This window comes from Sturnus vulgaris, chromosome 13 (genome assembly GCF_052056855.1).
Source record: "Sturnus vulgaris isolate bStuVul1 chromosome 13, bStuVul1.hap1, whole genome shotgun sequence".
Classification (NCBI taxonomy): domain Eukaryota; kingdom Metazoa; phylum Chordata; class Aves; order Passeriformes; family Sturnidae; genus Sturnus; species Sturnus vulgaris.
Window position 1 is genome coordinate 16,663,590 of NC_142255.1, and position 27,536 is coordinate 16,691,125.

At 40.1% G+C, this 27,536-nt stretch overlaps 1 long non-coding RNA gene across 5 annotated transcripts in view; it reads left to right on the forward strand.

Moving 5' to 3' along the window:
- The window catches only part of LOC148222270 (uncharacterized), a 143,458-nt gene extending 116,452 nt beyond the window's left edge, over window positions 1-27,006 (forward strand). Inside the window, exons 2-10 of one of the 5 annotated variants that reach the window (XR_015806571.1) lie at window positions 9,970-10,525; window positions 10,908-11,157; window positions 12,495-12,578; window positions 15,150-17,007; window positions 21,004-21,161; window positions 22,168-22,383; window positions 24,918-25,105; window positions 26,377-26,479; window positions 26,658-27,006. This is a non-coding gene — a long non-coding RNA (uncharacterized LOC148222270). Of the gene's footprint in view, window positions 1-9,969; window positions 10,526-10,907; window positions 11,158-12,494; window positions 12,579-15,149; window positions 17,008-21,003; window positions 21,162-22,167; window positions 22,384-23,768; window positions 25,106-26,376; window positions 26,480-26,657 lie in introns of all 5 variants that reach the window. The other 4 variants (XR_015806568.1, XR_015806569.1, XR_015806570.1 and 1 more) reach the window with 4 other exon arrangements.
- Window positions 27,007-27,536: the final 530 nt, after the last annotated feature.

Below are 27,536 nucleotides of genomic sequence, written 5' to 3' on the forward strand. Positions count from 1 at the left end.
TGATCCATGATTGCTTCCAAGAGCAGTGGAAGCCCTCGAGATGTCCAGCAGATGTGTGGAGGAGCCACTCTGGTTATCTTATGACTGGGAGTTTAGGCTCCTGTTGGGCACAGACTAAAGTAAGTCCTGGAACAAGACAGATGATGAACTTGGGCTGTAAAATCCTCTGTGCTCCTCTGCCATTTTGGCCAGTGATCCTGTACCATATGTCAAGTGGGCTGCAAATTCCCATAAAGCAGCAGTTTGCTACACTAGACCTATAACAGGGGAGGTTGTAAAAGGAATAAATGGCAAGTGGAAGGTGGAAATCATGCCAAATGTACAGCACAGGCTTATTAACAGCAGCACAGCAGCCAAAGGGAGGCAGGAGTTGCATATGGGAGTAGGACTGTGCATGGGGAAAATGGAGAGTGACAGTACTGCCAAAGGGTTTTTCTTTTCTTTTTGCCACTTCTGAAATATTTTAGGCATTCTGGGGTTGTGGAATGAGAGCTTTGTCTTTGTTTTTGAAACCATGTTTTTGTATTTCTATATAGAAGAAATATAGAAATTTCTATATTATAGAAATATTTTATATTTCTATATTCTATAGAAATATATAGAAATATATTTCTATATATACTTTTCTTTACTGAATCTGTGTGCTGCTAAACCACCTTAGATGTTGTGTGGATATAAGCTGTAATCATAAAATCATAGAATCATAGAATGGTTTGGGTTGGAAGGGACCTTAAAAATCACCCAGTTCCAGCCCCAGTCTGCAGATGTTAGCCTGGAAGGGCCAAAACAATGAACCCCCTTAACATAACCCATTTCTACTGTAGGAGAAACAGTCCCAGGAATCTTCAGCAAGGCCCAGAAATGTTGATTTTTATAACAGGAATTACTATAACTTAGGCTAAGTACTTTTTATTGAAAGCTTTTTAACTCTGAATGCCATTTTGCCTAAATCAAAAAAATCTTTAGGGAGCAGATCAATCTTTTAGAAAATGCCATTTGTAAATTTAGAAATGTTTTTACTATGACTTCAGCAATATATTTTAAATGGTCATTTCAAACTCACTTTCACTTTTTATTTCTAAGTAAAACCAGGATGCAATATTTCAGCTTGTCTGAAATAAAACAGTAATTTGTAACAATTTCATGTTAACAACTTCATTTCCCAGGAATAATTTAAGCATTGGTGGAGAAGGGGGGTTGCTTTTCAAATACTAACTAAACCCACAGTTTTCAGTGTTGGAACTTCTGTCAGAACAAAAATTCATTTTGATAGATTTGGAAAGTTATTGGGGTTGACTTCCATGTTTAGACTACGCTTTTTTCCATTTGTCAACATTTCTTGAAAAAGACTGGATTTGTGGCTAAATTATGATTAAGGACATTAGTGAATTTCTCTGCAGAATTTAAGATTTCAATGTATAAGAAATATAATAACTGACAGGATAAGACAGCAGCTGTTTAAGTGGTGGGTGTTGTATGTGCATAAACCAAGAGCAGATTCCAGGCAAGCTGCATTTAAAGACCAGTGATGTTTGCTTGAGGATGAAAATGTAGGGTTAAAACCAGTTACAGTCTGTCAAAACTAGAGGAGAAAAAAAAAAACAAAAAGAAAAAAAAAAAACCCATACATCAAACAACAACAACAAAACACAAAACAGACAAACGGGGGGGGAAAAAGGAGGATAAACCAAAGAGCACTTGCTGGTTAAATTTAATCCTGTCTGGCCATAACTTGTTAGCTTTTCTCCTGTTGAGTAATATTTGATTGATTTTACTGACACTTCAAAAGTACAGTTCAGTTCACTGATACTGCTTGTTGAATTTCCTCAAACAGCACACTCTTATTTTAGTCTCATTTTAGTGATAGTTCCTCTGTCTCACACCAGCACTAAAGAAGGAGCTGTGTGTAATCTTAAGTGTTTGTACATTACTGGACCTAAAAACATAACTTCCTACCTGCCTATACCCTACAGAATAGCAAACCTGAGCAGTTTAGACAAAATCCATGAAAAAGAAAGAATAGATCAGAGAAATCACAACAGGGGCTGAAAGAAAAAGGAGACAGAAAAATCCATCACAAATGAAAATAATAAAGTCCCTTAAACTTTGAGGAAAAAATAGAGGCTCATTTTGTACAAAGATAGTGAGATGTGTTCATTGATCTTTTTAAGAGTCAAGAAGAAATTGGCCAGCAGCTGAATAAAAGAAAATGAAGTTCCATTAATACAATCCATGGAAAGACAACTCGGGTAAATTGATCAGTGCAGCACAGATAATTTCTAACCTTTCCCTTCTTTGGAGAAGATGTTTGGGGTTTTGTTCTGATTTTTTTCTTCCCTCCCAAAGAGTGTAAACAGCACACAGCACCAATTTCAAGTGCTTTTTGGATGGCTTTTCAAGCAATAACTGGAGAATTTCTGGAACTGAGCATGGTAATGGCTTTTCTTCCATCTCCTTCCTTCATCACACCCTCATTGCCTTGAAAAATATTGATATATTGAGAAAGTTTGAGGACTTTATTTTTTTCCCCTTTTTATCTTTTATACTCTCAATTACTTCCTTCTCTGCCTCTTCCTTCAAGGAGTTTTTGGAACATTTGGCAATTAAAAAACTGAGTTATTACTTATATATCTCTATGCCAGGGAAACCTCATATTAACTGAAGTGCAGGAAGAGCCCATAAGCCAAAAGATGCTTAGTCCTTGCCAGCCCCTGCTACAAGCCTGGCCCTTTACCTTGAACAGTAAAACTCTTGCCTGTGGTAGTGGCAGAACTTTCATTTGCATTCTTTGTTTTAGCTAAATGTCAGATGTCATTGCAGGAGAGTGTCTGAGGCCTGAAACTGCTGCTACACAGCTGCAGCATCCTTTATCCAGAGGAATTATGAAGGCCCCAACTTCACTCTTTAAAACAAAATATCCCCAGCTCCCAGAAATGGGAATAAGAAACAAAGTTGTTTATGGTAAAATAAACCCACAGACTCCAGGTATTTGGAGATATTTCTTTTCCAACTCTAAAAAGATCTCTGAAAATCAAATGCATGAAAACCAAACTCGGCACTTGGGATTTGGGAGCTTCCCACAGCATCAAGTGCAAACCTAAAGCTATTCTAATTTTGTTTACTGGGATAAAATGCTGTTATTTGCATGTTAGCCACAAATTAACAATTAGAGTGTGGCAGTTAATGAAAGAAAAGAATGCAGCACCTTTGTGAGTAGGCTGTAACCCATGTTTATAGAGAAAGCTTTGTAGAGTACCCCTGGGTTCTGTAAATGAAATGGGCCTTTGCATATGCTGCATAATTGTCAAAATGTGAGGCTTTGTAGTCACAGACCCAAAATACACTCCATCTTATAAAGCTGCATCACAAAACTCAGCAGCATAATCATTTTCTTCTCCATGAGCAAGTTGTTCCTTACCCTTGAGACAGCCCTTCATTCGGGTCAGGTATGAAGTTATGTGAAGGTCAGTGTGGGAAAGATCAAACCACACCTGTCTAGATCACACCAGCTCTGCTAATAAAAAGGTATATTCCCTGCCTGGCTTGCACACAGAAATACTTACTAAGATCTTACACAGAATGGTAAAATGTTCCACAAAATGATTGGGTACTAAACTCTGCAGAAAAGTCCTCGAAATAAATCATTATCACAAATATTTTAATACAGACGTCTCTCTGACACAGCTTTCACTGCATGCAAATATTTAAGCTCATGCTTAAGCTCGTTCTGATATCCCACTGCTGAACCTGCAGAGGCCATTAGTGATTCAGAGCAGAATATTATCCACTGACAGATAATCATTGTCTGTTCAGAAACTTCTCGTTTTACAGTACAGCTGTGGCCTATCAGCTGTGCCAGTGGTGCAGGGAGATTTGTACAGTTTAGAGGGGTTTTTAAGAGGAAGTGTAGAGTAAACACCAGCAATCACCATTTGAGTAAAATCAGCAACAAGCCAAGACTTTCTTTGCTCTTGTATAGGAAAGGATGAATCAATTCCCCTCTCCTTTACTACTTAAGTTATCCCTTCACACAATTGCTCATTAATCTTTCCATTTAAACACTAGGATATGTTCTAACAGTTCACCTAGATAGTTATTTTCATTTTTCATATCATTAAACATAAATACACATATTCTAGAAAAGCAAATGGATTCACTGAAGGAAGTGTTAAATGAGATGTTCATAATTTTCATACAGATTAAATCAGCCTGACATACCATGAGGATGTCACATCACACAGACTTCTTGATGTGTCTGTAAGGGACACACAAATAAAGAGATTCATTTCCTCACAAACCCAGTGAACTTCAAATTTTACAAGGTTGTGTGAAGTCAAAGTCACAAGGGATTTTGGGAGCTAAGATCACACGGAAGATGTTTTATTACGTGAGGGGAAAACTGGGAAAAACTGAACTTTCAACCTTTTTTGTGAAAGCATATGAATACAAAAATCAAGCTGATATACAAGAGCAACTAATCATCAAGAAAGACAATTGTTAGTGACTTGTGAAAGAAATCACCAACAGATAAGAAACAATTGGAAAATATTACTTATTTTCTGCATCTACTGTATTTAAGTCTGGACACCAGTTTTACTCAGCAAGCTTTATGAGACAATCAGGGATGTTAAGCAAGAAGGAAATCAGGTCTTCACCTCTCTTGGTTTTTAGGAATAAAAGAAAGAGTATATTGGTTAACACTGTGGGACCTTTTCTGCATAACACAAGAAATAAAGATTTAAGTAATGGTGCCATCAGTGACAAGCACCAGGAGAAGACAGAACCAGGGGATAAAAATGAATTTGTGGCCTCTTGGAACTTTTTTCCCTCCAAGATGCCTCTGCCAAAATAATTCCATTTACATCTGAGTACCTTGCCAAAGCCAAGAAATTATCAAGGCCTTTCTGAAAGTAACCTTTATGCATACCGTGGGTAAATCCACAGATGAAGATAATGCTGAGGGATGGGCATTGGTGATGGAAAAGGTCTTCTGAGCCCTGAAAATGTGGAAGACTTCTTCTTTCCTCATCACTTGCTTGAGCCGTGCCATCAGACAGATCTCTGGCCAGACAATAACTGGTTTATTCTCCTGATTTTGACCTGGGTGTAAAATCTACTGCACCAGTTTACTTGCTAATACTGCAACAGATTGCTTTTTACTTCCCCTATTTCCCCACAGTGCCTGGCAGCCTTTCCCCTGCCTTTCCCCTTCCCTAGTTAGGGGTTGGGAGTTCTGGACTGCTTATCAGATAAATTGCTGTAGATTCATCATTCTCCATCTCTGTCCTGAAGAAGAAGTCTCACATCTGATCTTAATCTTAAAACCATATTCTATATAATAAAATTCCTTGTGAAAGCTGTCCCTACATCATTATATGTTAGAATGACAATATTAATCATCCAATTGCATTTGCATACCTACAGCATCATTTCCAAAATTCTTGGAAGTTTTTTTTTAATGTGGAATCTTCAAGGTTTAATGAAGCTTTTAATGGACTGTATTAAACACCACCCCAGTCCCTTCCCAATTCATAAAATGGATATATAGTCCTAGAAACACCCTTTAATTCGGCAACAAGTGGACTTCCTTAGAGGGGTTTCCAACTATCTCTGATTTCTGTCACTTTGAAATAGAGGTACTGCATCCAGAAGTGTAGATTTTTTTTCTAACAAACATAAAATAAGCTAAACCCACCCAAAATCTTAATCCATTTTGGTACCCAGGCACAGTTTCTGTAGAGCCCAGCACTCTGGCAGACATTTGAAGATGGAGAAGTGCAGGTAGACTTCTGTTAGTCATGTAGAACAAAGAGTCAAATTACAGTAAAAAGACTATAAACTCAGTTTATTTTCATTCTTTTTCCTTTTCTCAGTTTATGCCACAAATGTGCTACTTTTGACAGAATGATGGTTATTATTTTTCCTTTTTTTCTCCTTGTCTGTTAAATTTAATAGAAAAATCCAATTATTATGTAAAGAGAGACTTGCTATAATTGTCACAAACAAGTTAGCATAACAATGAAGAGCAACAACTTTCTGAAGTCAAAGAAAGCACTGATTTATGACTGTCTCTGAGGTGCGACTGATATAGAATGTTTTGAAGGAACATTTTCAACATTTCTTCTTCATTTTAAAGCTGCTTCATCAGATCATCTTAGCTGAAGAATGTTTGCAAAGGAAAGTTGCTTTGGAAGAGGGAACTTTTCCACAAATTCATTTTCTTTTCTTTAAAGAAGAGAAAAAAAATCCCAACCGAGCCTACAAAAGCCATTATTTAAACAGCCTCCTTTTTAAAATGTTTCCAGCAGATGTTTATGTAGTGAATGTGCTGGAGCTCCTTCAGTAAGACACAGAAGTGACATTTCTTGAGGGTTTTAGCTGGAGAATTTGTCTTTCACATCATGTCTTTAAACATCTGCAAAAGGCAACAGAATCTTTATTATCCTGCTAACTTGAAGAAAGGCGCAATGCACAGTCCTGAGTCCTTAAAAGATGGTATTTAATGGGACTGACAGATGAGAAATATTCAGCTCTAATGTTTCCCTTCAGTAGAAATTCACCTCTTGACCTTATGACTCCAGAGTATGGCTGCTCCTTCTGAAAAAGAACATTTCCTTCCATTCAGATGTGCTTTCTATGGTTTTGTTGTTTTGTTTTTTCCATATTGCTCAGTTATCTGCTTTAGGGGAAGGAATCAACATCAGGATTCAAGCAAAAATAAGATTATAAATATTGCAAGAGCACTTGTGTTAGGTCTGCTTTATGGCACTTGTGCTTCCAACCCTCTTTTAATTTCCTCAGTTGGATATTTTTCTTCTTCCTCACAAAAATCAAAGCTGCCTTTTCTTTTAAATGGATTTTGAAGAAGTGGTATAATTCAGCTTTCCTATCCTTTGGCTTGCGTTTTATTTGCTGCTCTGCAGAAAATACAGACCAGGGCCGTTGCTCAGGGCTGCCCAGGTTGGCCCTTCTACCTTACAAAATAACCTTTTTGAGAAGAATCCAATCTATCTTTTGGTTTCCTGGTTTGTTTCAGATTCAGGTTGGAGGGGGGCAAGGTTTGATTGTGGGGTTTTGTGTTTGGCTTCTATTGTATTTCAGTTGTTGAAGCTTTTTTTCCTCCTCCTCCTCCTTCTTTTTCTCTTTTTTTTTTCTTCTATTTTTTTTTTTTTTCCTCCCTGAAGGGTTTTCTCTGGGAAAAGTTTTCTGGGCTTGCATCCAGCCAGTGTCACAATTCACAGCTGTACTGTTTGATTCAAGTGCTTCAAGCTGCCAGTGAGGTAGAGCCAAATGAGATTAAGGGTTTTTTTATTAAAGCAAGCACCCACATGTGCTGCTATGGCCGAGGCTATGTCAGGGTTCCAATATGAACCCCAATTTCTGCAGACCTTTAGTTCTCAAGCATAAAATATTTATGCCAGGCTGAAACCTCACCTAGATGTACTCGTCTGGGAGGAGCTTCAGAAAGGAATGGTTTGGGGTTTTTTTAAGTTACAGCTTGAAGAAAGGAAAATGTACTGATTTCTGGATAAGCAGCTTAAAAAAATATATAAAAATAGAGGTTTAGCTATGTATGTTAAAAACAGCAACAGGCATAAACTAAACAGATCTTTTAAATTATGGATTTTAAGGGAAGGCAGCAAGAGATTTATCTGCTAGCTCCCTTCTCTGGAACATGATGGATTTGAACCCTGCATGCTGGTGAAACCCGGACACTTCCAGCACTGCCCACCCCATTCTGCCCACTCCACCCCAAATGTCACCCTGGGGCACAGCCACAATACCCAGACATTTATTTTACTTTTTCTGTTGGATAAACCATGCAGAATTAGTGATGAGAAACTAAATACCACTGTTACTTTTCTGAGCCAAAATCTGAACCCACATTTTCAGAGGGAAATGCATTTTTAAGTTCCCTTTCCTTTTGAAAAGCACCAAAATTAAAACAGTTCTTTTTATACTGATTCTTATCTTTTGTGTCAACATTTCTGGAGATAAATGAATTGATATTTTAAACATAGGCATGCATGTGTCAATGGAAAACATGATGTGCTGTAGTAGAGCTGATCAAAAATGTTTGAAAATAAAATAAGGAAGAAAATTAGAAGCTTTACAGAAAAAAAAAAGAAACAACACCACTCTAATTTTTTTCCCCATAACTTTGAGCCATCTATAAAGAGAAGGGTTTGGAGGTTATTGACATTGCAAACTTTGGAATCCTTGTCCTGCCCCTCCATCCCTTATCCCAAGACTCTCTCCAGCTCTCCTGGAGCCCCTTTAGGCACTGGAAGGGGCTCTAGGATGCCTCTGGAGCCTTTTCCTCTCCAGGTGATCACCCCCAGCTCTCCCAGCCTGTCCCAGCCCTGGGAGCAGCTCCGTGCTCTCCTCTGCACTCACTCCAGCAGATTCAAGTTCTTTTCCTCAGAGCTGCTCTCCATCCATCCTCTTCCCAGCCCATATTTGTGCTTGGGATTTTCCTCACCCACATGCAGGGATATCCACATCCCCATCTCTGCTGCTCACATAATCTCAGCCCCGTTAGAGACTGAAATGCTGAGAGACTGCTGAAGTCTACAAGACTCTGAAATCAAAGGCAGCAAAATTAATATTCTGTGCAAATGTGAAGAAGCCATGAAAGCTTTGTTTGTTGCTAAAGAAACCAACTAAATCAAACAAGTTGAAGAAAACAAAGACTTGTATAATTGTTTTAATTAAAACAGTCACTTATTCCAGAAAAAAAAATGCAGCATAGCCGTGCTCTCCAAACATTTTTTGCTTAGACTTGCATGCTCAAAATCCATGTATAATAACTGAAATAAAACATTGCCAGCCATTTTCCAGTCCCGTTCAACACAAAAGCTCCAAAACAAATTGCAAGAAACCCATGCAAAACTTTGTGATGTTTACTTCAGATTTTATCCAAGAGGAATTTATGGAACTTGCCATTCAACTGCGAAAGCATGTTATCTCAAACGAAATGCAATGCTCCTTAAATCTTCAAAGAGCATCATGGCATTTAGCCATAAAACTCACTGTGACTTTAGACATTCAAAAGCAGCATCAATGCCAGGATCTGGCTGCCCTGTGTGGTTATTTTAAGTCTCCATGGGCACAAACACTTTCTTGGGTCTGGGCCCTCCATACATTCAGCCTCTGGTAAAAGCCACGAGACTGCTTTGCCTTTCACAAGCTGCTTATCCCCTTCACCTTCCCACTCCACAAGGTTATTTTGGCATCTCAAAATAAGTCAGATACAGAAGGAATCCTGGTAGTTTCTCAGCCTCTGGAACCTAGCCCCTGTTTTTTGATGCAAAATATGAAAGATATAAATACATCTTAATTTTAATTGAAGGAGAACATCTGACCTTTCTACAAAATAGTGTCACTTGAGGTTCCTGTATTTCTTGTGACCTTTACAATGCTCATTAGGCTTTTAAGCATGCAAGCTCAGCTTAAATTTGAAGTATTTTACCTTCCTCAAGTACAGCCTTGCTTCCACTGCAGAATTTGGTCCCACATTTCACTGTTAGTATATGAACACAGCACATTGTCACTGTATGGCAAAGAGGCAGTTTTAAAATCTGAACCACACTTGCCTTCCCCTCTCAAATAATCCATTCAGATAGTGCACTTTGGCTTGAGCCTGTCTTTTATCTCCTTTCCTCAGCACTCTAGGAGCTCTTTATCTTCACCAATACTTTCATTTGTGTACAGGAATATTGGGAAACAGTTTTTGTATATAACAATTCGTTATGTCGTTTCAAAGATCTTATTTTTTTCCCATGCTTCCTAAGCATTAGCATTTTTAAACTTGAGAGAAGAAGTAGTGGCTTCCTACAGGAAGCCATAATATATCATTGAGATATTCTCAAATTTCTTCTAAACATGTTATGTTGAGCTTTCTGGAGACTTCAAATAAGATATAGTAACAGGCTTTTTTTCTCCTTTTTTTATTATTTTTTTTTCCAGTGGCTGGATGACTGAAATAATTTCAAGTCTGCTTTTACTAGAAGCTGATCACCACCTGTTTGAGTGAAGAAACTGAGGACTGTTTGAAAGTAATGCCATTGGGAACACATACACCTTGCTCAGTGTCTCTCACACCTTCATTTCATCATATAAAAGGCTTTTCCAAGTATTGCCTGAGAACAGTGAAAACCTCATTAGGAGTTGAAAACTGTTGGAGATTTCGATGTTGATAATGAAAATATTATTTATGGAATTGCTGAATACACATGCAAAAGTAAAAGTCTAAAAAGCAAGAGCCTACTGGCTGAAATAATAGTCCAAGAGAAAAGGAGAAATGTAATCACATCATTCCTGTTTTATAATGGCCATCTCCTTGCATAGTCATATTGAAAGAGAGTCAGAGAACTGGAAGGTGCAGTTCTTTCTGGAATCTTCCAGGCTGGTTTCAGGACTCACATAAGTTTCCTGTCCAGTTAATATTTTGGTAGTATGCAAAAGATGTGATCTGTCAGAGATTGCTGAAGAGCTGGAAGCATTCTTCTGCCTTTTGACTCAGGTAAGAAAAGGTGTGAACCCCCACCAGAGGAAGGAGAAAAAAATAAGTATGGATCAGGAAACTCCCATCATTTTCTAAGACTGGGCTAGGGCCTCTCATGGCTTGTGCTGTAAAATACATGGTAATGAAATATATGGTAAATACAGCTTTTCTGTGACTAAACCCATCAGATGCATGCAAAGCCAGGCCATATTTACCAGGGAAACGTGTGTTTTAAGGGAATAATGGCTATACAGTTTCCTAACTACTTCATTGCATGCATTTATTCCACTGAAATCAGTAATCATGTCAGAATAGAGCTAGTAAAATATGATGGGAAATAAGGGCCTTTATTACAAGCTCTCTGCCTGTCTGTCCTTTTATGTGGCACCTCCCAACACAGTGTCTGAGTGCAGAGTTCTTCACCCTCATCTGATTTAAAACCTAAAATGGATGCAGTGGAGACTTCTCGTCCAGAGTAAACTGCCTGAGATGAATCAGCTGCTCGGATCGGCCTCACAGAAATGATAATGGGGTTGTGTGTTCACAGCTGAGCTATTTAAACTGCCTGCTTTGGCCCAGGGCTTCCTTGGACATTAATAGGTTGGCTGAACCTGGTGCAGGAGGGGTCAGCCTTTGAGAAGCTGAACCAGGTGAGTGCAGAGCGTTCCCAGCAGTGCCCAAAGCCCCCAGAAGCTTCCCATGCCCGATTGCCCAGTGCTGGATGCTCAGATCGATGCTCTGGGTTTGATCTGCCCTCCTCCAGGAGATTTGGGGGCTGCTCACATGCTATGAGCACATGCTCCTGCTGGTGAGCCTTGAGGGAGGAGGATTGAAAACTTCTTAGGAGGCAGCTTTTCATCAGCAAATGCAGACTTAGATGAATTGAAAAGATTTCTCTGGACTACAGCAATTTTGCTGAAATTGCTGAGAAGCAGCATTATCAGGCAAGGACACTTTTCCTCAATAAAGATAGAATGCTTCAGCTGACTTTTGTTTGATCATATTGTGAATTCCAAAGTACTATTGTGCACACCTTGAAGCCATTAAGGCAAAATGAGGAATTCAAACAGGATCAAGATTAAATGTTTTCTACTGTCCCAAACAAAGCATAATTCAATTAAAGTACCTTTGATGATCCCTACACTGCAGCAATTTCATTTTTGAGATATATTTCATCATTTAGATTAATACTCCTGCTTGAAAGAAAAGCAAATTTTGGCATGCTGATGTTTCCTGCAGACCCAGCAGTCCATGAGAGGGATTGGAAAATTCAGACTAAGAGCATCTCTTCCCATTCCCCAAGTCTTTGATGCAGGACCATGGCAGGGGGGAGAGGAGGGAGAAAGATAAGAATTGGATTTATCATCTATAAATAGACAGAGCCCTTCACACTCACTCTCTTGAGAAGTCTTGGAGCACCAGGAGAAAGAAGAACAAAATAAATCTGAGAGATGCTGGGAAAATTCTGTACATTTCAGGAATGTTCAGAAGCAAAGTTAACTCTGGCAGTCCAAGTTCACAGGCTTGTTCTTTAAAAAGACACCATCAATTAGTTTCTCAAGTTTAATTCTGTTCTGTATCTACTAGCTGGAAATTTTGTTGAGCAATAAGCATAAATAGGCTGTAGAATATAAATCATTACCCCTGACATCCAGGGAAAGCATCACTCCTTGTTTTATACTGATGTGGTTGTAGTTACTGCAGATTGCCTGTGCAGAATCTTGGGCAGAATCAGCAGCTTGGTTCAGGCCTAGATTTTTAGATTATGGGAGTTGCAAGCTGAAAGAAATTGTTAGGAAGTTTAGCAAAGGAAGGTTGTCATCACGCTTTGACCTAAAATGGAATAAAACTGTCCACTGATAAGGGATCTAATAGCAAACCTGTCAACATTCCTCAAAAATATTTTAAGAGTTTTTTTTATATGGACTTTGCTATATTGGATTTCTTCCTGTTTGTTTCTTTGTTTGCTTTTTTTTTTTCCCCATAGGTGAAGAGGATATGGAAAATAGGCCATACATGGAAATCTATGAATCTTATGCTGGCATCTGTATAAAGGATCATTTTGTGGGAGGTAGGCAAATAGACCATTGCTGGTGTTGATTAAAAACAGTCTCATGTTAAAAAAAAAAAATAGATAAAAAAAAAAGCCTGTCCTCTAAACCAACAAGCAAGTGACACCCAAGCCAGGAAGCTCAAAATCAACAAAATAAACCTTATTCCAAAAGCTGGATTTGGTTATTAATTGACTGATTTCCTACCAATAAGAGCACATTTTCAGGCTGGTGGGCCCGATGAGAGGTCCTTGAAAGCCCAAACTGAACAAGCATGTGAAATATTTAAGGCCACATTTTTATATTTATTAAAAACAGCCTAAATAATTAAACTAGTTGATTCACTAGTGGCTTTCAGGCTCATGCCCAGAGTGAAAGGTCATGACCTGACATACCAGGGCCCCACTTGGTACTGATGATTGACAGGAAAAGGAAATAAGTTGATATCTTTCACGTGGGAATCACAGCTTGTAGCAACTATGAGCAAGTGGGCTATTTGGACTTTGTGGGAAAACTTAATTGTGTTATTATTCAAAATCTTCGTTCCCAAAGTTAGTTCAATGGTGATTTATTTACTTATGTGATAAAACAGCTGTGTACTGTAATAAAATACAGGTCACTTGCTGATGTTTAATGCACAAAAGTGGAGATATGTTTGGTTTCTTTTACTTTGAACTTACAATCAAGCTAGGCAGCAGGGATGACTTTGAATTATTAGGAATTTTCTGTTAGTGTATTGGAAATATTCCGTGTTCTCATCATGCTATATATTTTTCAGTGCTTGGTTTTGGAGAAGGAGGAAGGCACCATACACTGAAATATGAGTGCCTCTCCACCATATGCTTTCATTATTTCTTTGTAATGATAAAAAGGGGCTGCATTCAGTGCCAGACAATGTCATGGCCCCAGAGATTTCAGTGGCCTGCAGAAAAAAGGAGAAAAAAGCATTTATGATATGAATGAGGATTTGAAATGGCTTTTTAAAAAAAGGCCTAAGATCCACTTTCACCCTAAATTCTGAAATCACTTGAAAGATGTCTAGATGCGGGTTTGAAGAATAGCAACTTTCCACCAGGCTCTGTTTTATATGCAGGATTGCTGCCATCTTCACCAGGCTTTGTTAGGAGGTCAGATAATTGTACCAAGCAATAGGTCACAGTCTAACTTCACATATTGTGTGATTTGTTCTAGCCCTGAGCCCTGTCATCTTGATCCAGAGGACGTATTCTTTGCCCCAGTCATTTACAAGTCAGCCAAGTGATGCACTTTTGTTTATCACTCCGAGCTGAGAAGTTCAGTGGGTTTTGTATCAGCTACCCTGAATTTGTGCCTTTCTGCTCATTCCCCAAAGTGTGGGCACGATGTGAGCTGGGCCAGGGTGCAGCTCCATGCCACACTCCAGGGATTTTGTGTCCTTTTCCACAAATGCCATGCACTGCCATTTCCTGCAGCACTGTGCTGGATGACAGCAGTCCATTAAAAGCCCCATCAAGTCAAAAGTAGTTTTACCCTGGAGCAGGCCATGGTGGGGAAGGTTTGCACGTTTCAGCTCAGTGTGACACCACATTTTGGGTGATAAAGCAGGCAGTGCTGGCATTTCCCTCAGACTATCTCCACTCCTTTCCCGAGCCTTTCCTCATATCTTATTCTCCATTCAGAGCAAAGCAGCTCTGCTTGGGAAGTTTTGGAAACTCTGCCACTTGTACCACAATCACCAGGAGACTTTTAAGCCTTAAAATAATTGATTATAACACCAGTAAATAAGCCCAGTTGCACAGTAAATCAAGATAAAAGTTGCTTCACAGAGTAAGAGCTGGTGGCATTTCTTTTACATTATTTTGATGTTATTCCTTCATATTTAACATCTGGCAACAGTGCACAATATTTTACCAACAGCACAGACACCAGATCCTGCCACAGGAGTGCAGGTCTGTGATAAGTAAATCATAATCACTGGCTGAGAAAGGAAATCAAGAAAAATGGGTCCAGGGGCAAAAACATGCTCAAAATTGAAAACCTTTCTGCAGCAATACCAACCTACTTCCTCTGAACCTTTGAGCAGAAGGGGGAGGCACTCAGCTCTCTCAGTACTTTATGTACATCCTTGTCCTGAAAGAAAAGGGCTATTATTAACCCAAATCCAGTCAATTTCTGGAATTTATTCACTTACAAAATGGAGACACAACAAATTGGAGAGCAGCTATCACCACAGCTGTCAGTGAAGTACCAGCTGCAGATATGTGGAAACTTGTCCCCTGTGTTAGAGACCACAGTGTGACCTTGCATGGCCCATGAAAGTGTTTAAAAATCATGATGACACTGGGTTCTGACTGACTTTGTCTAGATTCAGCCTGAACATCAAGAGGAAAAAGGCTCTGTGTCCCGTGCCAATTCTCTGATCTTCCCATTCCTCTCCTCCTCCCCACCTCCAGGCTCTGTGTCTCAGCAGCTCCCTGAAGTGAGCACCATGACATGAATCTGGAAGTGAAGAAGCCCACAACTCTTCAGAAAAGAGCAGTTATTCTTAGCTTTGTTTTGCTGATGTTTTTCTTTCTTTCTCCCCCCCCCACCCCCTTTCTTTTTTTTTAAAGAAAACATAAAGCCTGCCAAAATTTGGGCTCTTTGATGTGCTTTGGAAAGAAAAACAATGCTATCTATCCAAGTCCTCTGAAAGGAACAAAAATGTGTCATTTTAAGGCATGAATTACTTGAGAAGAACAATCAATACATTTCACAATTAAAGATGGTCAAAACGTTTAAAATATTTTTCTGGAAATGGTTTATTAAGAAAATTTCTGAGATATTTGGCTGTTTCAGTTAAACTTTCTTTGGGAAGATCTCCTGAATTATAAGGTAGGTGAAAGGCAGGAGAGGGAAGAAAGAGGAAGGCACTGATATTTGCTGTAGAATATTTAATAATCTAATAATATCCTGGGGGGATATGCTAAACCCCATCCAAGCTTTTCTTCTGCCAGTTTGGAGTGAGTATGTGAACCTGCCTCATCCGTTTTATTCATCCTAGTTTGGGATGAGCAAAACAGGTCATAACAGCAGTATCTGTTCTGTACTGTTTGTTTGTTGATTCAGCTCTCAGTGGACACGTTGCTTTATAAAACTCTTCAGCTGTAAATGAGACACTGACTTCATTGTCTCATACTTAGGAAATTTGCTTTAGATGGAAGCATCCCAGATTGGGATCTTTGGCCAGTAAATGTAGGGAAGCTTTTGAAACTGCAGCCTTGGAAGTCATAACCTAATAATTAAACTTCTGTTTGCCCTCTATTTTAAGTTTTCTCCTCTATCACCCCAACAAATCTTGAGAGAGATGATTTATGTAATGAGAGTTTTTGGCATTTTTATTAAGTCCAGGCCCTTAATAAAGACATTCTTTCTTCAATGTGATTAAATTGAGGTAAAGAAGCACTTGTGCTATTTCTCTCTTCTCATTGAAGTTTATAACAGATTTCATTTTTTCTCCTTCCTGTGACAGGACCTGTTACATCATTTCCATGATCTGCTCTCACTTTCCACTGTATGGCTGTATGGGAAATGCATCTGCTTCTACAACTGAGCTTTAAAGTGGTTTCTATCTATATCCACTATTTCTGGGCCAGTGTTTAAAAAAAAACAAAATAAAAAAGAGTAGAAATTAGACCTAGACTGCATATGATAGGGATTGTTGCTTGAGGCTGGTCTGAAGATGTTTGTTCTCTCATTGTCTATGCTGCACTTGCTCCATGAATTGGGCTGGTTTACTTGGAAAGATTGGGGAAACCTGGAATGGTTTGGAAGTGAACTTAAAGATCACCTCATTCCAAGCCCCCTGCCACGGGCAGGGAAGATCATTCCCTACCTCAAGTTCAGACTACTTAACTGTGAGAAATATAACAGAGCCTGGCTTTCAGAGGAAACGTGTATTTCATTAAGGTTTCTTAGTTTGACTTTGAATATCCAAAAATTGGTGACTTCTACAATATCTAATCACGCCGTGAAAGTCCAGGCCAGGATTTCAGACTTTGAGGATAGCAAGAAAATGCCTTAAATTAGAGATTTCAATTAGAGAATATTAAATTCTCTTCTGTAACAGGAGATGTTTTAGGAGAAATGGGAATAGCCAGGTGGGAGTAATTGGTTTTGGAAGAGTCAAATGTGGGAGCTCTGCCCAGCACTTTCTTTTATTATGGCTGTTTTCCTTCCACAGCTCAGGAAAACTCATATTCATGCACAGCCTTACACTTCACTGGGATTCCCTGACTTGGAGACTGTCAGCATTGGCTTATTATACAAGCTCTTTGTTTTATCCTATACAATACATCTCGCCATACACAATTTGGCCTCTTAACCTGCCGTGAAATATTTCAAGGGCTTGTTGCTGGAAGACGTCGCCTCTCCTCGCTGTGATTTGTGCAGCCACAGCTGCATTTTCCTGACAGCTTATAACGATTCGTGGTGGGTTGCAGTACAATGAACTCATGCTGCAGAACAGCACACTGAAAAAGATCTTTCAAATTATTGTTCCGGTGCAAAAGGTGCCCAATCACCTTCCACCTGCGGATTAGTCGGTTGCTATAGGAACACACTGTAGCTTTTCACCACTGTAGTGCCCAGATTACTGACTCTGACAAACACAATAGGGGGAAAGAATCACGGGTTATTAGTGCTGCTGCTGATGTGATGTTATAAACCTGGGGTGGCATGGAGCAGATGAATAGAGCAGGAGCCTTGAAACGCGAGGGACGGGAGGAGGAGAGGGAGCAGAGTGAAGTGGAGCTAAAGTCATCGCTACGGAAATGTTGTCTTTGATCTCATTTTCCCCTCTGAATAGATATTTTCATAATATAATGCCAAATGCAAGCAATGCTGTAACTGATGGCAGAGTCACTGGTCATGTCCTTATCTTAGTAGGGGGCTGCTCCTCCTCTCTTCCCTTTTCTTCCAGTGAGTACTGAAATCTGAACCTTTCCATTCCTGCAGGATTAACTCTGACCAAGGTCAGAGCAGCTAGTCACCAATATTCTTCATGGGTGAGTCAGGCTTCCTGCATCCCTGGGAAACATCACCTGAAACATCCACCTACACACAGACCTTTACTGGGGAATTTTGCAGAGTCAGAAACAGGGAGGAAACAGCTGAGATCGGGCCTCTGTCTACTTTGGTGGCCATAACTGAGACTCAGGAGTTGGTGCTGCTGAGCACCCTCCTGCAGAGCTGCCTGTGTGTTTCATAGGGGAGAAATACCTGCCTGCAGCTCTGATTTGTAGATGGCCTAAAATTCCAGAAATAGTTTTGCTACCACTTGGGCAGGGTGAAGCGGAAGAATAAAATATATACTTGTCCATTGCTTGTGTGCCTTGAGCAAAACAAGCTGTGTTTAGTCACAAGTTCACCAGATGGTACTCTGGGGGTTATTGCTGTTATATTACATTACTGCAATATATTAGACAAGGCACAGTGATTCATTCCCTCTCTTCAGTGCTTTTGGAGTTTCCCTCCCAATGGAAGCACAGCTGATCCTGCTGCTCGTGACCCTTGGGACCCCCGTGGGCTCCTGTTGGTGCACAGGCAGGAAGCACCAAACATCCCAGCACCAGTGGCAGCACCAACCCTTGCCAAAAGGCCTGGCTAGCACTCAGCTCTGTGCCCAGAGAAGTGGCTCCACTGTGTGATTTGAGCATGCTGATTCGGGACATCATTACTTTTCAGCCCTGGCTGTCTCCTTCCTCCTTTCCCTGCTCCAACCCTGCTTGTTTTGCCTTCTCACTGGAGCCTCCCCCGACCTTGCAATTGGACCCCTGTGACCCTCTAAGCAGGGAAATGGCCTTGCTCAACCCCTTGTTTGCAGAATGGGCTGAAATACAGAGTTTGCACTGTACTTATAGAGCCCAAGGACTATCAAAACACCACAGAGAGGTATTGTTTTCCTCCACTTCTGTTACTGTGTAGGCTGAAACCCTCAGTCCAGTGAATTATGTGCTGGCTGACACCTAAGAACCCGTCCTGGATTGGTGCCACATGTGCACACAGGGCATAGGTGCTACTGTTGGTCAGCTGGACAGCCCCTGGGACCATCTGCCACCCCTCTTTGGCCTCCCTGGCTCCACCATTATGTTCACTGACCAGCTGCTTTTCCTCATTGCCCTTGACAAAGCTCCCAAGCCACAGTCATGAGAGGAGACAAAGAAATTCCACAGCCACTCTCTCTCCCAATGGCCTTGAGCTTCTGGTGCTCTGAGGCCATGCAATCCAGAAACCTGCAAATCCCAGGTTTCCTTCTGCTCTCCAGCACTGTCCTCGTGGTGCCAGGACAGACTTTAGCATCCCCCTAGTCACAATCTCAGGATCAAGATTTGCTTCAGTTTTGCCTGAGGCATCTAAAAGAGTGATGGAACAGGTTGGTCGGAGCGAGCTTGGATCAGAATTTCACCGCAGGTGTTACTGTAATTTCAGGCAACTCGAAAACTGCAAATTGGGCCCTCTGTCCCTTAGATTATGCTTTTCATTTTATGATCCTCTGGAGGAAAATGAATTTCCTGGGCTGAGCTCCTGTCTGCAAATTTAGAGGGACAGAACACACGCTGCCTCTTCAGTTTTAAGTGGCTTTAAATGGGGATGTAGAATGGAAATTGAGAGAGACACCTAACCAGGCAAGTAGAGAGACCTAGCTCCAATAAAATAATGGAAAATCTTCCATCACCATGGTCATAGGTATGCATGACCTTAGCAGAGCTCAGGAGTGCCATGGGAGCAGCAGTGCAACACTCCTGTTATGCCTTATTTTTTTATCAACAATGTCCTCCTCCACTTTGACGTCAGCTTCAAGATTGCTCGCTGTGATGTGCTGCACCTTTCATATTTTCTTTCCAGTCATAATACTGCTTCAGTTGTAACCTCAGCACTTTGAGGAATAATTGTCCCTGACAAGGGGGTGAATCACTGGCAGAGAGTTGATAAGCATTACATACAGATGACAGAAGTCAGGACATATCGGATTACTGCTGTGAATATAATAAAAGAGAGCCTAAACACTTTGGCAGCTCAAAGACAAGCCATTTCATAACTCTCTAGTGGGGCTATTATCTTCCATTTACTGCCACTGATAACCAGGTTGCAACTGTCTCCCTAGGATCTAGTTACAATTCACTTAACACTTAGAGGACCAGACATATTGGAGGACACTCAGATGAGGATAATTTCTTAAAGATCATTTATTTTTAAATTTTTATCTTCCTTGCTTCCCCTCTTTATAGTGCGATAAGAACCTAAATCAGGAAGCTTTGAACTTCTTTGGGGAAAGGAGAGTTCATGGTCATCTTCCCTTTAATCTTTTACTCCTGAGATTCTTTTGAAGCCAGTTGTTCATATCCAGCTGAATAAGTGACAAGCAGGTTTCCACCTCTGTTACTCTTGTAATACATGCACACAGACCTAAAAGCTTTTTCTGATACTGACTCCATTAGGTTTACACGTGGGTGTTATGTTTTCATTTTTGCAGCCAGGAAGGGGCACCTGAGCTTACAATCAGGGGGTGTTGGTGTGTATCAGTAACAGATAATTCACAGCAGTGCCAATTACAATCCACACTGGTGGAGTCTGGATACAGATGATATTTATATACACTGTGTGAGATTTTGTTTCTAAACCTCACTGCCTAAGAGGAGTTTAACACTTCATGCTCCTAGATATCAATGTTCTCTCTTTTAGGCTAAAGAGAAAAGGAATTATTTGGCTGTGGCAGAAATCTGGTAAATCAGCAGTGACTTTCCTTACTAGCCAGCACACCACTGAGAAATATTTATTAATCTTAGGGATTAAACCATTCTGTGTGAAGGGAAACTCTGTACTCTTCAAAACTTTCCTCCTGTATCCATGCCTTGCTCAGCAAATGTAAACTCTGCTCATCTTTCAACATCTGAGGTGTTTTTAGATGCAGGACAAAAGCTGATTCACCCTTTCTCATGCTGAATTCTAGAGCCTTTTTTTCTAAGTTTGACCACATAAATCCATTCCAGTCTACCAGAGCCCCCTTACCAGCCACTGGGGAAGGAGTATCCTCACCAAAGGTGGATCAGGATGATGGGAGGACAAAAGCTCAGTGCTTTTGGCAACTCAGAGGTTGTGTATTCATAAATGCACCCCCTATCCATGCAAAAGTGTTCTCCTTACATTCCCATCACTGGAAGCTCGGCAAAGAATCCTCTCTACACATGTCTGAAGGGCCAGATTTGGTGATCTAAAAATTAAAACATCCTTCTGTTACTTACTACTTTAACCCCCAGTGCAAACTTTACATCTCAGCTGACCAAAAATAAGTCCTTACTGCTTTATGCAAACCACCACAAATCTGTTTTGGAGAGAAATTGTACTAGGCTTTCTTAAACTACAAGCAATAAGCAATGCTTAATTGCCTTTTCCTTATGATTTGCATCCCTGCTTGATTTTTCACAGCACAAGTCCTCTTCTGCTACAAGGAACCTGTAAAGAACAACAGCAATTAAGGAGGGAGGAAAAAAGTTCAGTGGTTGTTGAAACAGTAATTCCAAGTGGTTTTCTCCTCAGGACTTCTGGATCTCACCACTGACTTTCTAGCAGCCAGGAAAAGCCAGGTGAATCCCTCTCTGCCCTGCTTTATCCATCTGTAAAATAAGCATGGTCAGTCTTACCTGCTCCACCACTTCATCACGTGGTGCACCCAAGTAATATCTGTAAATTGCTGTAAGATTTTGAGATCAAAGGAATGCTGGAAGTGCCAAGTGTTGTTGTTGTTATTGTATTAACAACGTTGGCTGTTTTCACTGTTCATATGGTAGCCTGGCTGGAATTGGGCAGGAAGCCCAATAATACCAACAACCAACAAGAAACTAAAATAAAATGTTTTACTTAATGAGAGCCTCTGTTTAATCAGAAGCCTGTGTAATTATGTCACAGAGGGCTAAGGATCTAATGTTTTCCTAATACATTTGCTTTTAAAGGGACGATTAACCCGGCATATTTCAAGATGATAAGCTGCTTCTTTGTTCAGTTCCAGTTATTTATTTTTTTTTCTGCATTCCCTGGTGAGTCCAGAGAGAACCTGAGAGTCAGAGGATTTTTCTTAATTGCACCATAACTATCTTGTATGTCTGATGCTGGAGTATTTTCTAAAGACACAGGTTATTAGTCCTGGGTTGGATGGCTTTGCAAGAGAATTCAGATGCTGAATTTATTCTGGTTTGGCTCCTCTGAGGCATGGCATACATTACAGAAAGCCCTCAGTATTCCTGCCTAAAACAGCTAATATTCTTAGCAAGCAATTTGATCAGGAGGATGCAATAAAATTATACCTTACCTTGAAACAAATAAGTCTTGGTTTAAGTATTAAAGATTGTTTTTGGCTTACTTCTAAATGTTATGTTTCTGCACACATTTTGCAAGATCTGTGCACATGTCTGTCCAGTCAGTTCTTTTCATATGTTTTGAAGAGAATAATGAGCAGAAAAGCTCTTTATCTCCTAAATACCACTGTCTTAGATGTTAAACATCAGACCATATTGAGATTCCAGGAAACATATTGATGCTGCATGAGATGGAGGAAATGTCTCTGTCATGTCTGATTTACCTCTCTGTTAATAGGCTGGATAAAACACATCGTGGCCACACCTTAGAGATGTTTGATCAGTTCTGTTCTTAAAGATCTGACTGTAAAAGATCTCATGGGCCCTCTGGGGAATTTATCCCAACATTTTGCCAGGAAGAACATTTGCTGATATCCAAGCAGGCTCTTCCAGGACAAGTTGTGGTTTGCCACAGTGAGGATGGAAGAGACCCCATTGGCTTCCCCTTTCTTTTGTAAGTAGCCACAAATATGGACCTTGTGTTTATGGTGTGGTGACATTTACTGGGTCTTTGTTCAAACTCTTTTACAGTGTGTTTTGGGTTTGTGTTTAGATGTGAACATGGTGAGGATGGGATACCCTTTTCATGTAGTATAGTAGTTCTACATATTCCTTGATTCCTGTAAATTGCTTTTGAAATGAAAAAAAAGAAAAAATGGAAGAATAAGAGATGTACCTCCTTTGATATCAGCTATTGGCCACATGGGAATTTGGTAGGAAGGAAAGAGTTAATAATATTATTATCAGGTCAGCAACTTTGAAAGGCTCTTCCACTTTGAAAACCATTTTCTTAATTATTTTAAGTTAACACTTAAATGCATAGAAAAAAAATCACATGTAATCTGAAACCCCAGACTTGGGGACAGGACTGGATTGAGATAACATTAAAGATTTTATTGCTGTTACATTATAAATTATTTCTATTATGATGGCCCTATGGGTATTACATTCTGTCAGTTCGCTTTCACTGTTACATCACTTAATGTCATTAACACACTTCAGGGTATAACATTACAGTTTTATTGTGGAAATCTTAAACACTTACATCCAAAGTACTGAATCAAGTTATTATCCTAGCTGACCAGATCTGGTCTATTATCATTTTATCACTCATAAAAACCTGTGATTCAATTTGATTTAACACTTGAGGAAAAATCATGGCTCATATATGCTTAAACCTAGTTGCAATATTAATACAAAGAAACACATGGATGACTTCATTTTATTAAAGTTGAGGTAGCCCTGGGAACTGCATTTATGATTTTATGCCACATGAGAAATTTGATCTGACCTGTTGCCATTTGTGATTCTCCAGTAAACTGATAAGGTTTTCTCACCAGTATATTAAAGAATTGTGAACATTTTACCTTTCTTACTGCATTCATTAGACACTCAGAAACCATAAATTTATCATAATGCCCTGACCGTGGAAAAACGTTCTCTCCCTGTGTTGGAGTCCTACCTTGCAGAGTGGAAAAATGTTGCACTTTGGAAGGCAAACTGAGTTTAATATTAGAACAAAATTAGCCCCTTGTTTCTGTGCTTGGAGTGTCAACACTTTTGTGTGCAAGACGACTCTGTTGTCCTCTGTGTAGTGCACCAAAGCTCTTTAACCTTTGCTCAATGTTTAGAGGGAGAGGTTGATCCACTGAAGTCACTGGTTAGCCTTGTGCAGACACTTGAGCATTGATTTGGGTTTGTTGGCTGTGTTTGCTGCCACTGCCTGAAATATTTAATATCTTACTTAGCTTGTCTGTTATGTCCTATGAGGAGAAGACCAAGAACTGTATGTGAAATTTAAAATGTCAGAAATGAAACGTTTCATATGTTCTACTTCAGGGGAAGGGAGAAGACAAGGCTGTGCCAGTGTGGAAGAGCAGAGTGCTGGATGACCTCAGCAAGGAGTTCTGCTCCTGCAGCCCAGTGCCCACCCAAGTCAGAGGAAGGGGTTTGCTGGTGCAGGAGTTCAGTGGTGCAGTGACATTCCCAGGCAGGAGGGTGGATGTGCTGAACCCAGCCCCGCTCCGTGCCATGCGCACAAAATCACCCTGGCAACAGAGCTGACAGCTTGGGAACAGCAGCTGCTGCTTAATGGAAAACATTAGAAAAATAACTCATTCTAGGTCTCTGTCCCCTCTCTGCATTTTCCTATTTGTCACCAAAAAAACTGTTCTGCAACCACCACCCAGAACTTTGAAAAGCTTCAAGGGGTGAGGGTCAGGCACACAGGTGTGTGTAAAGAGGTGAATTTCAAAAGCCCAAAAGAAATGTGACTGTGCAATTCCAACACAGGCATTTTTTTTTCTTAAGCTATAGCTAAATAGTTTTCCACTGAGCAAGTGGGCCTATGTGCATCTTGTGGGAGCAGTGGGGATGTGCAATTATTTATTCTTGCATCAAACATGCAACAAACAAATGCTGCAACAAAAAAGCAGCAATGCGGCCAGATGTGTGTTAAATAAGTCAGCATTTTTGGTTACTGCTGCTTGAAGTATCTCTGTTCCTGCTCAGAGCTGGGCTCACTGGAAAGAAGTATCCCAACAAAAGCAAACAACTGTCTCTGGTAAAATCTCCTCTTTCTATTTTTTAATAAAAACAAATATCAGTTTCTTTTTTTTTTACTTCTGTTCTGAGTGGTCTGGAAAAGTCCAATAAAGAGAACTGTAATGCAGCTTCCCTGGGTAAAAACCAAACCAAAGTAGTCCTACATCACCATGTGAAATAACAAATTAGGTGGAGAGACATTAACTAGTGTCATTCATCAGTCTGAAGTGATACGATTTATTACAGGATAATAATGGCCATAGTTGTATAGGTAGTAAAGGTAAAATTACATCATGACTTGCATTAGCAGTATGAGATTATATCCTGATTAATGCACAATTAACTTGTCATGGGTACAACACATGTGTTTGTAGGTGGCCAGATGGGTTACACCACATCTTATGCTCACATATGTAGCATTTATCACTTTCTCCTTATCTCCAGAAATTAGATGGCTACATCCACTAAAGGCTTCAGGCTCCTCAGTGCCTTGATGCAGAGCCATCTAACGTCAGGGTATGAGTAAGAAACCCTTGGAGATGACCCCTGGGAAGCCTTGAAGAGATGCATGAATCCTGCTCCTCCCTGAAGATCGAGACTCTCATCCGTAGTTCCAAGGACACATCCCCAAGGTGACAGCAACAACCTCAGCTGCTCTTCTGCTGGCAGGCACCACTCACCTGAGCTGCTCCCAGAGCTGGGCATCACAGCCCTACTCCCAGGAAAAATCCCCCAACACTCCAAAGCACTCTGGATCAGGAATCCCTTCTCTCTTTTGTTCTAATTTTGCATGGGAGATAATTAAGCTGCAGGGACAGCTGAGAAGGATTTTTAGTTTTAGTTGCAAGTGTGGCTGGAGGTGCTTCAACTTCACCTGAACTGCTTCAGCTTCACCTGAACTGCACTGTAGGTGCAGAACTGGGTTATTTGTCCATGTGCTGACATGCAGGTTTGCTTGTTCATACTCTGCCCCGTTCTGTTGTGTTTTTCTGCTATGCAGATCTGGGTGTGTGCAAACATGTATAAAGCAGCAAGGTGGTTGAAGGGAGACAAAGGGCCCCCAAGTTCTAATCTCTGTCGCATCACAAACTCAGTGTTTGTCCTTGAGGAACGCATTGTAATTTCTCTTACCAGATTTCTCAGTCTGAAGGGGCAGAGATATTATGCTGTTAGGCCAGCCTACCTCACATTGTATGTGAGGTATTGTAGGTGATATTCAATTAGCTGTTTGAAGTTGTAAATTGCTGAGTGATGACAGAACAGAACTTCTCAAAATAAATGGCATCAGAATTTTTTTTTTTTTGCACACCTTTTAGTAGTGAAATCTACCAGAAGGGGTTGGCTCACTTTGATCCTTCCTGTGGCTTTATTTTTATGTTTTATGGTACTCCCCAGTTCCAATACTGAATGATGGTCATTTTCCAGCATTTCCAATTTAGAAGTAAAAGCTCATACAATAAGGAGAAAAAAATCTAATAATTTTGTGGTCGTGAAATGTCTTTTCCAGCTGACAGCATTGAGCACTTGGATATAGGGCACCCAGCAGTTGAGAACATGCAGGTTCTGAGTCCCAGCTGAGCACATCTTAGTGTTGAAGAGAAAAAAATAATCATGTTGTGTTTGGATTCAACTGTTAGAAAATTCTTATGTTTTTCAGAATTACTTCTGCTGAATAGAATTTATCAAATAAATGCCTAGTAAACATGCTTGTATCAAACAGTTCCAGGACAGACTGTGCCATTCATCATTTCCACCCCTGATATTTTTGATTCTGGGATGAATAGTTAAGGATCATTTAAAATATATTTCTCCTTCTAGAGTAGACACTTCACTCTATAATGTATAAGGCATCTATTTTTGTTATTAGCAATTCACTTTATTATGCCCTGGTCTCCATTTTCAGTGTATCCTGGGAGATACCATCGAGAGATGATGCTACAGACAGACAGACAACACTTCATTTACACAAGTAAAAATGAAAAGTGACATCAGCATCTATTTGAGCTGTAAGTTCTGATATAACAGAATTCAAATAAGTTTTTGCAGCAGCATTAAGTCTGTGTTTGAGTGCACCCTAGGTCTTAGACTAGCCTAGGAGAGACCAGAATCTGGTGTTCTCCCTTTGACACGTAAAGAAAAACTCATGTATTATTAAAAATAAAATCATTCTCTCTCATTCTTCAGGAGTGGTTTGTGTATCTCTTGGAGTACTTCAGGATGACAGAAGAGAGAGAGACTTTCAATTGCACCCTCTGAAATAACTGACTTGCTCTTCAGCTGGAAAAGTGAATTTAAGATTCAATGATCACTGCTTACAACGTCCATCGGCAAAGACAGGAGGAAAACATAATTTCCTTTGTTAGCAATCTCACTGTTAAAAGGAAATGTCAAGTCTGAAAATGTAAATAGAGTAGACTTGGGGCATGTTGAGAATTCAGGCAAAATACTTTGGGTTGAAGTAGTTAATTGTCAAGTCTGAAACATTTCAATGCTAAATCATTAAATGTAAGGTGGAAAAAAAAAAGTAATTACATTTGAGACAGGAATCCACTTCATACCCAGAAACCAAAAAAAAATTTCCCTAAATTAAAAAGCCCAAATCAAGCCATTCCTTAGATAATATTTTGAGGGGAAAAAAAAAAAAAAAAGGAAAAAAAAATTAAATGGATTTCTCATTCCAAAATACTTCACAAAAAAGGAAGTTTTTGTGCAGAACTTTGTCCAAGCACAAAATTAGTTTTTGCTGTTGCTCAGAAGACATCCCAGCTCACAGAGAACCAGCATCACCGGTGGCTCACACCTGTGCTCATTCCCAAATCACCTCTCAAAGGTTCCCAAAACAGACACAGGAGAGCTCTCAACCACAGGTACCTGGTTTGCCCTCTGAGCAGCTCCCCAGATAAATCAGAGGAAGGTTGTGCAGGTGGCTGCACTGTCTGGGAGGACCAGACACTTCCTACTTTGTTTTGCTGTTTGAAATTCCCTCTCAGCCCCCATTCCTGACGTGTAGGCAGGAAGGCTGAGGGGATGTGACACCCATGACTAAGACACTCAGTGCTCCTC